We start from the raw sequence: 12,229 nt of genomic DNA on the forward strand, positions 1-12,229 counted from the left end.
TAGCATACGACAAAACAGTTATGTTTAATTGAACTTGTATTGTAACCCAGTTATCGTTTTTGTGAGTGTTATCGCTCACCTCTCCAATCACAAGACATCGGAATATGGTATCTTACCTGTAAATATCACCGCTGTTCTGCATTAATCGGTGCCAACAAATCTATCAATATATACATATATAAAGTCAGTCTCGATTATATATATATATATTCGAGACTGGTATTTTACTACTAGCACTCTAAAACCAGCTAACTATCAGCTTTTAAACCAACCGTCACAAGCATACACATCTGTAGTCACGTCGTCATACACATGCGAAATGAGTGGTTTCACGACTTTAAATATAGTTTTCCGATCATTAATCTTATGGTGGTAATTTACAGACCGCCGTCATATAGCTGGAATATTGCTGAGTGCGGCGTTTAACAACAAGCAAGCAAACAAAAAACAAAAGCAAAAATTGTTATTCCAGGAGGTTTTTTCGTGATATGATATGGTGGTAACATATTTATATGGCATTGCAACTTATGGCCTAGACTAAATGCACGTGACATTTTTCAGGTCTAGATTCTACATTTTGTTATCTTGCTTCTGTATCCCCAGTTAAAATGTCAATTAATATCTCATTAAATGTATCGTATTTTTACTGTGTTAAATATTACTGAACACGCTGTGAAGCCGTAAACCTATCAATGGTAGGGATTTCAATGTTGCCTAGATTGTAATATACAGCCTCTGAATTTGAAGTGTATTTATCAGCAGAAAGGAAAAGAGGTTAGATGTGAAATTAAATCTGCAGTTTCCATAGCTACAACGGAATGCGCCCACGTGTTACGCGGGACCCGTTGTGCACAGGCTTGTATCACGAACTCAAAATCTATGCATGCCGAATCCTGTAAACATGTAAGGTTTAAGTCCTGTAAATTGAAGTCACGTTATTGGTGTTAAAATCTCTCATGATGTTAAGCAGATTGTGTTAACAACTGATGATGTTATCTTAATAGTGTTAAAAAGTCTGTTAAGCTGATGCTGATTAAAACTCTAACGTCTTCATATTTGTTAAGTACATTTATGTTAAAACCTCTAATGATGTTAAGCTGACTTTGATTAAAACTCTAACGACGTAATATTTGTGAAGTACATGATGTTTAAACCTCTAATGATGTTAAGCTGACTGTGATTAAATCTCAATCGACGTAATATTTGTTACCTACATGATGCTAAAACCTCTAATGATGTTAAGTTGACCGTGATTAAATCTCAATCGACGTAATATTTGTTACCTACATGATGCTAAAACCTCTAATGATGTTAAGTTGACCGTGATTAAACTCTAACGACGTAATATTTGTTAAGTTCATAATGTTAAAACCTCTAATGATGTTAAGTACATGATGGTAAATGCACAACGATGTCAGGTTGACTCGGGCTGGTTATCACATGAATATTGCACATTAATATCACATGAATATTCTCAATTTCTTTCCTACATATAATTCGTTTTTACAAGAAATCGATATTACTATGTAAATACGGAATCTGTATTACTCCGTAAGTATCGTTCGTCTAAATATGTCTACTGCAAGGTAATTTACACACAGGTATCCATGGCAATCGTACTATCGACTTTGCTTATTAATTATGGATCTGAAAACTTAAGGAAAAACAAGGAATTTAACACAATTTGTAACACAGATGTTTAGGATATGACGTTACATTTAAATCAAGCATATATATATACCCTTTGACGTCTTATAGTGTGTATATCTTACATTTTCTAGTCTTGTTTCAAAGTACAAAAAATGTATCCATATTCAATATGGCTAGAACTAAATCATGTAAAGCGAAAAATGGTTACGTGTTCATGTCAATCATGCTCCGAAACCGTTAGCCACAGCGGGGAATTTCAATTTAAGATGATACTTTATGTATCTTTAAGGATATTTCTTTTTAGATAAAAAGAATATAATTGATACCAATGGCATGTCTAGAAATTTATTTGTCCTTCGTAATTTAATGCACACTTCTCGATATCTCTGCGTATTGGACGCGAAATTGTATATCCTTTAATTGAGGTTACTTTGGCCTTGAACACGCTTACGATGGAAGTTGATGGTGTTGAAACAGCTTACGATGTTAAGTTGATGGTGTTGAAATAGCTTACGATGGAAGTTGATGGTGTTGAAATAGCTTATGATGTTATGTTGACGGTGTTGAAATAGCTTACGATGTTAAGTTGACGGTGGAAGAACTGATGAAGTTGATGGTGTTGAAATAGCTTACGATGGAAGTTGATGGTGTTGAAATAGCTTATGATGTTATGTTGATGGTGTTGAAATAGCTTATGATGTTAAGTTGATGGTGTTGAAATAGCTTATGATGTTAAGTTGATGGTGTTGAAATAGCTTATGATGTTAAGTTGACGGTGGTAAAACTCATGAAGTTGATGATGTTAAAGACTGTTGTTTCTCTTTATGGGCAATATATACTACCCATCAAAAGTTTAGACTCACTAGTGTAAATGTAGCCACTTACTTGTCCACTGTTCTAAACTAGCTTTTTGCAAAATATTCCATACTGTTTAAAGGTACTGTTTAGTTATGAACTGGTGTATTGTAAAACATATTCGTAACATTGAAAAGATTATTGTCATGAGTTCAGTAAATGATTAAAATCTGTGAAAATTGGCGAATTCTTAACAAAACTTTACACCAAAACGAATCTGTTCACATGCACGACATTTGCTCATGCCTTTCGCAATTTGAAGCATCATCCTTGTGCAATTCATCTGCATAAGGTTTTCAGTTGGTTCCCCCAAGTTGGTGGAGAAATTCATCTTCGATGTAACCACATACATATACATAACATATAGTGAGTGCTTTAAGTGAGTCTAAACTTTTGATGGGTAGTATATGTGAACTGTATCATGAAATCGAAACAATATTGATACACTGTGAGACCGTCTTTATCTGGACAGTGATGATCAAAGTGAAACATCCAGATTAACTCCTTCTCGTTATGGAGAGGGTCTATGTATATTTAGACGTTACATGTAAGTAGTTTGGACGGTGAGGTCTGTATGAATGAGATCATGACTAAAGAGGTTACCGTACTATTGTATGAGTAAGTGAGCGAGTATGGAATTACCATATAACTTCGTCTGCACATACTATACTATACCTTTCTATACTAGAGGAGCTTGAATCGTTCGTCCATGAACAGAAATGAGTATCGCCTAATACTCTTGATTCATATATACAAACACAGAAAGGGGAAGTAGTAATGACTAATATTCGTCGATACATACATAAAAAGTTATTGCTATGTACTCTTGATTCGTCGACTTATAAACAGAAAGGGATATTGCAATGTAACCTTGATTACTCGACATATGAACAGAAAGGGACATTGCAATGTAACCTTGATTTGTCGACATATAAACAGAAAGAGATATTGCAATGTAACCTTGATTACTCGACATATAAACAGAAAGAGATATTGCAATGTATCCTTGATTCGTCAACATATAAACAGAAAGGGATATTGCAATGTGACCTTGGTTCGTTGACATATAAACAGAAAGGGGTATCATTATGTAACTTTGGTTACATACATATAAAGGCGTGTTAATTTTCAAACGCGATTCGTTTTTCACAAGCACAGAAAGAGGCATTACTGTATGTAACCTTTATTCATTGACAGATACACACATAAGTGGCATTACAACATGTAACCCTAGCCCTGATTCGTCCACACATTGTCGTAAAATGCCACTAACGGGATCGCCTGACTTGGTTGACACATCATCGTAATTGTGTAGATCGATACTCATGTTGTTGATCACCGGATTGTCTGGTCCAGACTCCATGTTTTACAGACCACCACCATATAGAAACAAACAAACAGACCACCAACAAACAAACAAACAAAACTAACAAACGCAGGTAATACAAGCTGACGCTTATGGGCTACTGACCGGCAAAGCGACATGACATTGGGATCGCTTTATCAAATATCATGTGAAGATTCACCGAGAGTAGTTAAGATTCCCGGATTACAATAATGGCGATTTCCCTGAACTCAACAAAGAAGCCAACGCAAATTAAAATCATATGTTTGAATTGTCAGTTAGGTAGTACCATATACATGTATAATAATCTGCATTAATGCAATAAAAGGAGATTTTATTCCATGGAAGGATTTGTCTTTTCCCTTCGGGAATAAGAATAATTGGCCATTTACATGTATATAGCTTTGAACTCCATGCCGTAGGGGCATGCTTTTTTGGTACTGTTCATTTTCTGCTGAGTGAACAGAGAGAATTTTGAATAGAAGCGACAAGATCTTTCTTCTCATCCATAATAGAAGCGACGAAGATCTTTCCACTCGAATTCTCTGCTAAAAGCAGAGTCGATTGTACAATTGTGGTTGTTTAACGCCGCACTCCGCAATATTCCAGCTATATGGCGGCGGTCTGTAAATAATCGAGTCTGGACCAGACAATCCAGTGATCAACGGCATGAGCATCGATCTGCGCAACTGGGATACGATGACATGTGTCAACCAAGCCAGCGAGCCTGACCCCCCGATACCGTTAGTCGCCTCTTACGACAAGTATGGGTTACTGAAGACCAATTCTAACCCGGATCTTCACGGGTATCACAATATTGGGAATATGATTCAAATTGTACACAGTTTATGCAAATCTATTTAATAACAACCAATTGGTATGCATTACCTTTGCACATAATGACTGTTCAACGTACTGGAATGACTTCAGAATATATATTTTTATAGTATTCCCATGCATAGGAAGAACCAAGTTGTGTTCAAATCGTTTTTGGTGTTTGAATTGCCCCTGTGCGTGTTTGTAAAGAAGTAGAAACAAATTGTAAGTAAAATATGTATTTCATGACAACATTGGGTACAGATATGACAACAATGGGTACAGATATAAAATCTTTTTCCGAATGGCAACACACTATGTAGGTATATGTCGATAATAAATTTTGATCTATTAACTTAATTATAGTAACAGTCATCACTATCGTCGTCATTATCATTATCATCATCATCATCATCATCATCATCAACAAGAACAATGAGAACATGAACTGGGTGTCATACCTTTTACGGTGTAGTTATGACTAAACTTTCTTTCATTTATTGAAACTTAGATGAGGTGGGGTGGGGTTATGTTTTAGCCTAGCGGTTAAAGAATTCAATTTCTTTTTCTTTGACAAAAGAATCTTGAAAAATATTATTTGACGTCGAACGAAATGTATTGTAAGTGACGGTCACTTTAAATTCAACAATGAACTGCTCTGTTCGTACTGTTGAGTCGGCGCGCAGTAGTCCAAAGTTTTCGAGGGGCGGTGAGGTAGCCCAGTTGTTAAAGCGTTCGCTCCTCACGCCAAACACCCGGGTTTGATTCCCCACATGGGTACAATATTAGAAGCCAATTTCTGGTGTCCCCCGCCGTGATATTGCTGGAATATTGCTAAAAGCGGTGTAAAACTGACTGATTCACTCGGTTCAAATTGTTTTCTGTTCATGTATGCGAATAGCAGCCGGATATACACATCAATGGTAAAAACTCATTACATCGTAGGGTCTCTGGGAGCAAGCACTGGTAGGTTGACAAGTTCACATAAATCACTTCACAGGGTCGCAACTTCAGAGAATCAGAGTTTGTGTTAATGATACACCTTGCAGCAGCCATAAATATTCAATTTGATTTATGCAAACACTTTTCAAAAAGTCCTGCAACGGTCTTAAGTTAACTTACCAACTACAATCACTTGACATCATTGCTTTTAACCATGTATAATTCGTGACTTGTACATTTTTATTAAACACAATCATTACAGCACTTCAGGAAACCATGTGGAATCTGTAAAACCTTTTGAACAATATCACTAGAAACATATCGCTTGATTATTCTAGCTTTGCATTTAGTGGCTAAGTCTACCCTGGGTCCCAATCCGCAAAGTCTTCGTAGCGTTACGACCTGTCGTAACTCTATAGTTTACCAAAGACTTAAGAATGTCGTAGCGCTACGAAATGGGATCGGCACCCTGAATTTTGAATTCGGTGATGTAATGCATAGTCCTGCGTATAGAGCCGAAGTCAGAAATCAGTTCAAGTGATGAACGTTGGTCGCGGACAATCCTTGACTTCTGAGTTTCTAGGACTTTTCAGTCCTGTTCCACAACGAAGCACACGTGACACATGTGGTCTCACCCTTGTCAAGTGAGTTTGTTCACCTCTGTTCACCCAACAATTAATGGGTACCCGGTGGGATGAGTCATATGACTGTTAACCTTCTAGCGCCTCACAGGCACCTTTGGTTATCCGGGGTGGTCTACTCCCATGTGTGAGAACTCCCAGTTGTGAGACTCCCAGTTATGAGACAGTGGAGTAGGTAATTAACAAAGAAAACACACCATTCTCCCCTGTCTGATAGAATAGATTAACCCTAGCTAATTACTGATTTGCTATGTAACTGAATCTTTTGGAGGTAACTTAATGAAACTTTATAAGATAAATTGATTAACATACTCCAGTAAATGTCCTTAAAAATTAAACACTTTGATAATGATAATAAAATATGTTTAAACCAAAATGACTTTCAAACTTCATAATAGTCAATAAAGATGTGTTCTCATAATTACATATTCTTCTGAATAAATAAAAGATTTAATGAACTATTTCTTCTTTGTAAATAAAATCTTTGATAATCTATTTCATTAATCAACTCATCAATGAACTATGCCTCCTGTGGGTACTCTTTAACAACTGGGCTGATCCCACTTTCATTGTGGGGATGTGGAAACACCACCTATGTGCACTGAAGCATTAATTAATGTGTCTCACAACTGGGAGTTCGCACAAATGGGAGGACACCTCCGGGGTAATAATGTGTTAGCCTCATGAGCATGCACAAGTGTGTTGAAACAGGCGCTTTATAATTAGCCATTACTATTAAAACCCACCGTGGCATTGTTTGTGGTAGGTATGCGTGTTTCTTGGGAAATGATAACGATTTAATGGTTTTTTCTCGTGTTGACGCATATTAGGGAGCCCGAATGCTTCACGACACCGGTGACAGAACCCATATTATTTGAGTGTGTTTTTCTTCTTTGCATGACATTGGTTCTGCACCCACTTTGTCTTGCCTTCAATGGTATATTTTTAACAGAACAATTTGCTTCGACAGTCCATAGAGAATTCAGTTTTCTTTCTTCAACAAAAGTTGATAATGTTGAATTTTCTTGAAAATTATTATTTGACGTAAAACGTCATATTGTAAAGACGGTCACTTTTAAAACACACACACACCCTTATATAACGCCTTCAATTTCAAGCAAAGCAAAGTTTGTGCTGTTGAGTCGTCGCGCCGTAGTCATAAGTTTTTGAATATATATTACCAGGACCCGGTTGTATCAAACTTTAATGAAGCATTAACGTGCCATTAAACGTTCATTAACTAATGTATCATTAAATTCTGTTGTACTAACGTTTTAAGGACGTCGTGTTGTCATTAGCGCGTCATTAACTTAATGAAGGTCCTGCGGTATCATTAGAGCGTCATTAACACAAACATGGCTGCCAACATATTATTTGAGCGCTTAGGACGCAAAAGGAAAGACCGTGTTTTCAGACAACGAACTCAGCACCTCGAATCAATGACCGAAGAGGAAGTTCGAGCACGCTATCGTTTTGGGAAGCCGAGCATCCGATATATCTGCGATCTCGTTAGAGATGAATTACAGCCACAATCTGCAAGATCTCACGCACTGAATGTTGAACTACAGGTGAATGTTTCATAATTATTACATCGTTATTAATATCTCAGAAACGTTAATTTGGTTCAAAACATCATACTGTTCATAGCGTCATATCCCAGCCTCCATGGACAACCTAGTTTTGCGTATAATTGCACACTACCGTGCGTGCTGGTACAGACACATCTGTTAACATATTACCCAGTTTATAAAGAAACTAACCTTGTGAATATAATTCACGACTGGAACTCTTGAAAAAGCATGGACCAGTTTCACTTCATACCAGAAAGGATACGCTTTCAGTCAGCCATGATGAATGTAATAAAGGGGAGTCACTCTAAAGACGTGAAGTAAATGAATCGTGCACACTGAAGTGAATACTTTTGCGTGTTCGATCCCAACCTTGAGACGTTGTTATTATTATTGAATCATACACGTAGCCATAATTACCACTTTACTTACTGAAACGCAGCGAAATAGATAATAACGTTGATATCAGCTTTCTAGAAATATATAATTTTTGGTGAAGCGTGTCATAAGCCTCTGTTTAACCATTTTATCAGGTTCTGGTGACTCTACGCTTCTTTGCAAGCGGAAGTTTCCTGCAAATCACTGGCGATACAATAGGGATAGACAAATCAACAGCTTCACGAGTTGTTAGGAAGGTTTCACTTGCCATTGCGTCTCTCATGCCAAGATTTGTTACCTGGCCGTCCGAGAGTGCTTCTGGAGACATAAGAAAGGAATTCTACAGTCTATCCAGATTTCCTGGAGTCATTGGATGCATCGACGGGACACATGTTCGGATACAGGCACCATCAGACAACGAACCTGCCTATGTCAATAGGAAGGGTTACCATTCTATCAATGTTCAAGCGGTGTGTGACAGCCAAGGTGCGTTAGTGTTAGGATAAATTATGAACAGATACCATCGTAAGCCCAGCGCATTTCATATAAATGTACATGTCTTTCCGGCCTTATAATAAAGAAAATGCGTTTCGAACATGACACCATTTACAATGATGATCGAAGTAAGCGTCTTAAAACAACATTATGATGATAAGCTTTCAGCATTTGCTTTTTGAGGCCGAGCTCAGCACTTTTCTAGCTATTTCGCAGTGGTTGCTATATGCACTTGGTGCAGTGATTCCACATAGTTATACTAAAATTGATCGTTTTGTGTATTTGTATAGGTAAATTTACTAACGTAGTGGCGAGATGGCCAGGCAGCACGCATGACAGCCACGTGTTCAAGATGAGCAATGTACGGCAACACCTTGAAACTCATCATACCACTCTACAGGATGGTGTTATTCTCGGTGACAGTGGATACGCATGTCGTCCGTATTTGATGACGCCGTATCTAAAGCCATCTACTCCCGAGCAAGAGCGCTTCAACTCTTCACATAAACGAACACGGTCAACTATAGAACGGGCATTTGGGTGGCTCAAGAGGCGTTTCCATGTTCTCCACGGAGAAATCAGGATGTGCCCAGAGAGAGCTTGCACCATCATTGGTTAGTATACTTACTACAGACAAAGTTTTAAAATAAAGTGAATTAAGAAATTAAATACTGATAAAATATTTGGTTTTAAAGCCTATTAACAGGCCTAGACAGCTAACACAGTGCAGCTTTAAGACGAATCTCATTATATTTGACAGGTGCTTGTGTCGTGTTGCACAATCTTGCGATAATTCTTCGTGAACCCATGCTGGATGTTGATGCAGAGGACGACAGTACCATAGAAGGGCAATACACAGGTCCTGAAGATGGTCGAAGCATCCGCGATTACATCACAAGACACTATTTCACTCACTGAAATGTTCAATCTGCCAAAACTGTAATATTACACTTGAGAATGGAGCGTGACTTTATGTTCTATCTGAATAGTATATTCAACTGTGATGGTGATAACATAGTTCGCAAGTGCCCACAAACTTACAATTAGAGAAAATGTTTGGACAAAATCTATTGTCTTCAAAGGAGTATCGTACTCCGAGCTTTGTTTACCCTTGTGTTATATTACAGTATAAATATATTTTCCTGTGTGTAGTGCCAATTTCACCTCAACGGTGTCAACTCATGGTTTTACGAGGCTTTTAGCAATATTCAAGCAATATCACAGCAGGTACTCCGGAAATGGGCTTCACACATTGTACCCATGTGGGGAATCAAACCCGGGTCTATGGCGTGACAAGAGGACAATTTAAACATTAGGCTATCCCACCGTCCCTCCATCCTTTAAGAACATCCGACAATCTATATTAGTAAAGTTCAACTGACAAGATACGATGTAGTTTTCTTACTGCAAAATAGAGAACACAGTGTAGCAAACTATGGAAATAACTGTTGAAGGAACTGTTTTAATATTTCAAACATGAACTTGTCTTTTTCAGTTATCGCTCATCATGTAATCCAGCTCCATTCTGAGCTTCTTGTTCATTAGTTCATAGTAGGTTGTCTGCTGCATAATTTTCTTCTTCTGCTCAACCAAGACCTCATACTGAAGTTGGGTGAGGTCATCCGCTCTGATCTTCCTTTTGCGGGGGGACATGCCTGGAAGTATCCGCGGTCGGGATCATAGGCCTGAAGTCAAAGAAAATTGCTTTGCATCATTGAATATAGGGGAACATACAAGTCCCCGTATGTATGCGCTGAGTCTCTCCGCTGTATATGGTTACGTTAAATGCCACTGTTGACAAATTAAACGGAATGTAAATGTAGAAAACTGTTGTAATTCATAAAATTTCCAATTACGACATACTCTTCCATGGTTTTTCTTTCGTCAGGTGTAGGTGTTTCCCTTAGCTGTGAGCTGGAACAGCTGGGCACAGCGGCTTCCTGACTAGGGACATCTTCAAGAGCATGTGCCAGGAGATTTAGGGTCGAAGGGGAGCCGATTATTTGTGCGACCGCAGTATCTGTATTTAAAGAAAGCTAATTGCTCACTTGACTACAGTACTTCCCATTGTGACGATAACTAGTACATACAATATGAAAATAGGCGAGAGGTATACACCAACCAACAGTTAAGGGACACAACTCTGTTCTGCTAAACTTACGGCATTTGTCATTCGGATTTTGTTCTTGCGAAAATTATATATAAAGAAAGGTAACAAATTTCATTGTGTTCGGAGTAACATAACATCACTATTTTCAAAGATTTAGTTTTCCCAAATCATGACAAGTGATGAAATCTTGTACGAAAAAACCCTCACCGAATCTTCCGTCCCAACAGGCCAAATATTTATGATTGTGCAAATGTGTTATGTTCTTTTGAGTTTGGTACCGGAGTTATTATAACTGGCCTCATAACAAAATGAAATTATTTAATTTATAAACTAATGATACGCTACTTGTGATAGCATGATAGAAAGTTGATGGCATGATTTTTTAAAATCTTAAACCAGGTGAGCAACAACACCATTGCTGTTGTGATACATTGTTTCTGGTTATTTTCGCTGTCTTCTTGAGGAACTCTCAAACAGATATGAAAGTGTTACAGAAAACTTTTATTTGAAGATGAAGAATGTTAATGATCTCAGGGGAGATTTGAACTTAGCGTAGATAGACACAACATGAACTGTATATTATGGTTTGGATTAGGGTAATGAGAGTTGCCCCCCTTTCCGTTTCACAATGGCTGCCGTTCGGAGAATGAATGAGTGATGACTTAAATTGTAACAGTGCAGTTTTATCACAAGAGGCAGTTTTACTGAATGAGGAGTAACAGAAGGTCGGTTGGTGTTTGTTGTTTGTTTTTTAACTTATCTTGATAAATGATCATCAAATACTTGCAGTATCCCATTGCCGATCGCCATGCTCAATTACATTTACAACTTACAAGATCATATATTTGCTGTATGATGAAAGGTAGTGTTAACACTTACAATATAATGATACTTTATTGAATTAATGCGACATACCCATTGGCGTGACTAAATCATAGGATTCGATCCCCGTGAGTCCAGTGAAACTGGGACAATCTTTATAAATATCCACTATCTTCTCACTCGTCGTTGATAGTGGGGCAATACAGGGTCCTCCTCCGGTCTTCCTCATGTCCAGCTGTCTTGAACTGTATTCTTTTTTGGCCGTCTGGTGCATATTTGTCCATTTTGTTTTGATTTCCTTTGTTGTTCTCTGGCAGACTCCGAGGGCGTTAATTTTTGCTGTGATGTCTGCCCAGATTGCTTTTTTCCTTTCGTGGGTAACTGTGCTGCATAGCTTGCTGTTTAATATTGAGATATGTTTCTCAACAAGCTCCGCCAGCAACTGAACTTCAGAGCTGTCGAAATTTTTGTTTCTGTTACGAAATTTAGTCGGTAACGATGCCATTTTGACAGACGACAGGAAGCAACGCGTACTTGTTTACGTTAGGGAATTGTGGGAAATATTTAGGGGAATCCCCGAAAGTAATGACAACATTAACATTAGGAC

At 37.9% G+C, this 12,229-nt stretch overlaps 1 protein-coding gene across 1 annotated transcript in view; it reads left to right on the forward strand.

Annotated features, from left to right (window-relative positions):
* Positions 1-12,229, forward strand: part of LOC124253712 (probable methyltransferase-like protein 24) — a 43,627-nt gene that overhangs the window by 19,591 nt on the left and 11,807 nt on the right. The window lies entirely within an intron of this gene.

Source organism: Haliotis rubra, unplaced genomic scaffold (assembly GCF_003918875.1).
Source record: "Haliotis rubra isolate DU_JTF1 unplaced genomic scaffold, ASM391887v1 Scf55, whole genome shotgun sequence".
In the NCBI taxonomy this organism is placed as follows: Eukaryota; Metazoa; Mollusca; class Gastropoda; order Lepetellida; family Haliotidae; genus Haliotis; species Haliotis rubra.